The sequence below is a fragment of the Furipterus horrens genome, unplaced genomic scaffold (genome assembly GCF_987537825.1).
Source record: "Furipterus horrens unplaced genomic scaffold, mFurHor1.1.pri manual_scaffold_3, whole genome shotgun sequence".
Classification (NCBI taxonomy): domain Eukaryota; kingdom Metazoa; phylum Chordata; class Mammalia; order Chiroptera; family Furipteridae; genus Furipterus; species Furipterus horrens.
Window position 1 is genome coordinate 146,946,387 of NW_028327173.1, and position 3,433 is coordinate 146,949,819.

The window sequence follows — 3,433 nt, forward strand, 5'->3', positions numbered from 1 at the left end:
GCCAGTAAGCAACAGAGTCAGGATCTCAACCTCTAAACCCCACGTTAGAAATGTATTGTCATTTAGTTCCCTCAACTTGTGTTGCAGGTATTACTGTCCATTTTACAAATATGGAAATGTGCTCAAAGGTGTTGATTATTTGCCCAGAGTCACTGGGATGACTGGTTCAGAACCAGGATTTGAGCCCAGGCCCCTCTCCAAAGCTGATCCTCTTCTCACTGGGCCACACGGCACACTTGGCATCAGCACAGGGATGTGTCTTCAGGCTGCCCTGCCCGAAGCTCCAGCTGTGACATAGAGGAAATCACAGTCTAAGTCTGGGCAGGTTCTGCAAGGTCAAGGAGGCAGCTAGCCAGAGGCTGGCAGGAAGTGTTTTGCTGAGCTGCATCTCCATCAATCCAGAACCCAGGTAGCAAAATCCACCTTTCCTGAAACTCACCCAGATGAGGTGGATCTGATGCAGAGGAAAGGAAAAACCTACCCACATCTCTGTGCTCTTGAGAACTATTGATAAGTGGCTATTGATATTCCCGTTTCTTCAGAGAATCACTAGAGACCTTCAAGTTACTGTCAGCTGGAAAGTGTTAGCCTCAACATTTCTCAGGTTGGATAATTAAGGCACGAAGAGTAGACTCCTTTAGTGAATCCTTTCCTGGTGTCTTTTATGTGTGACATGAGTCAGGAGGTGGGGGAAAAGGTATTTCAGCCACAGTTACTGCTCTCTAGAAGACGCAGGTTAGGAGCAGGGATGTGCAGGATTCCAGAGCTTTCCATTGCCTAGTGAATGTGCACTGCTGATGGTGAAGCTGCCATGCTGGCCAGGCAATTTGGGGACTTGAAACCACTCACACGAAAAGGCTCCATTTTCATCTTCTGGCTGCAACATCACACCCCGCTGCCCACGCACACTCATAACTCAAATACAATATGTGCTCAACAAATGTTAATTAGCCTCATAAAAGGCTCAGTTAAGACTTTGGGGAGAAAGGAGGTGATGTTTCCCCTGGGCCTCTAAGGGAATTCAGTTCCGGCAGAGACGGGGGAAATGAGCAAGGCCACATGCCACATTCATGGGAGAGTATAGTGTAAAATGAGATTAGACTAGAACTCAGAGTTCCAGAGTCTTTTACTTCCAGGGACCTGGCTAGGACATGGTGATTCATTCATCCTGTTTGAAAGATTTTGACTTCTCTTAGGCCCAGAACTATATTCGGCTCTCCAAGCCTTATCCCTGGCACAGAGCTGCACCCACCCAGAGGGAAAAACCTGTTATAACTTGCCACCAATGCACTGGATAGGTTGACAAGGGTCCTACTTGATGATCTGGCATATTCCATTCATTGCAGGGACCACACTTGGTGCTTAAGAGCTGATTGCAATGATAAAAAAAGTTCTCTATCTGTGCCATCCAATACTGTAGCACTAGCCACCTGTACTACCGAGAACTTGAAATGTGGCTAGTGAGCCTGGAGTATGAATTTTACATTTTATTTAATTTTAATTAAACAGCCACATGTGGCAGGCTAGTAGTTACCGTATCAGGTAGTGCAGGTGCACATTCCTGCCTGGTCATGGACTGTCAGTTCTATGAGAGACTAACTATGCCTGGTTTTGCTTACAGGCTTCTCCCAGGACCTACATAGGGTCTGTACATGATTGGCACCCCATTAATTAAAAGTTGCCAGATAAACAAATGAGGGAATTCTCTGTTTCCCTCACTAAATTCTATAATCACTTTAAGAGCAGAAACTGTCTTTCTTTCTGTGTGGAAAAAACCACACAACATGAAATTTTCCATCTTAACCATTATTAAGTGTACAATTCAGTAATTAACTTATATTCACACGGTTGTGCAACAAGAGACTTGTCATTTTGTATTCTCAAAACCCAATACAGTGCCTGGCACATAATCTTAGTAAATGTTGACAAGGATTGGGGAGCTCCAGGTTTTTGAGAAGGCCAGAACAAAGGTTCCAGTGCCATTTCCTACCCCTCCCCAACACCTTCTCTTGGGCTTTGAGAATAACTAAGTGAAAACTCTAGAGGCTGGGTTATAAAGAAGGTTTACAATACAGTCCATTGGGGGTATGGAATAAAATAAACTTTATGTTTTTAAAACCTAAAATAAAGTTAATCTACATATGAATTGACAGTACTAGTACATGTAATAACTTACAAATGTACAAATACTGGGGGTACAGTACTGCCTTTCTAATTTTGCTGATTGATTGGAGGCCACAGGCAATTGTATATTTAAATCGTATCTATTTTTGAACTCACTACTAGCAGAGGAGTCAAAATGTAAGTTCTGACTCCCAAGTAAATTTTCTTTTCCTTTTTTTTTTTAAGGTTTTATTTATTTACTTTTTAGAGAGAGGGGAAGGGAGGGAGAAGGAGAGGGAGAAAAACAGCAATATTTGAGAGATACATCAATCAGTTGCCTCTCACCAGCTCCCAACTGGGAACCTGGCCCACAACCTAGGCATGTGCCCTGACCGGGAATCAAACTGGTTACCTTTTGGTTAGCAGGCCGGCGCTCAATCCACTGAGCCACACCAGCCAGGGCTCAAGTAAATTTTCAGTCTTAATCATAAAATTGGGGTCTTGAACCCCAGAAGCACTCAAAAGGGATTATAAATCAAGAAAGTTTGAAGAAGATCCATTTTCTGATACTCAATTTTCTATGCTCTTTCTTTAAGGGGATCTTTCTAAAAAGGCACCTTGGTTAAGGCATCCCCTTTCACAACTCACAGAATAGAGGGTTTTACAAGAGAAAGTGGCACCTCTCATCTATTAGGAGCCCCACTGTGGGCACTGCTTTGTGGAGCAGGTATGAGAACTCTGAGTGACTCTAAGATAAGGTAAACAAGTCTTTTTGCAGGTCATGTGGTTTCCAATTCTTTGCTTTCAACAAAATTGAAGGAGACACCAATCAAGTTTCAGTGGATCATTCAAAACAATTTGATAATATTAGGCATATAACTTAGAAGTTCAAAGAATTGAATGACATTTCATAACAAAATTCATTGGTTTCCATTTATTTTTCTACCTAGCTACCAAATATGAAGAATGTTTCTGAATGTTTAAATCTATAAAAATAATGTAAGTCAATCACCCTGGCTGGTTTGGCTCAGTGGATTGAGCGTCGGCCTGCGAGCTAAGTGTCGCTGGTTCGATCTTCCAGTCAGGGCACATCAGAGAAGGAAAACTCTGACTCCAAAAAACCTCCGCTGCCTTGCGGCATACCTCTTCAGGGGAAAGGCTAAGGGAGTAAACCCCGACAGAAAATCCGGAGCCAGAGTCCCTAAGGCGGTTTGACGTTGTAGTCAACACCGGCAACTCCTGCGGCGCACCTGAAGCCAAGCTGTATTGACTCCGTCTTTCCCTTGGACCCTTCGGCTGCGAAGAGAGGGGGGGTCTGCTGCATGGGCAA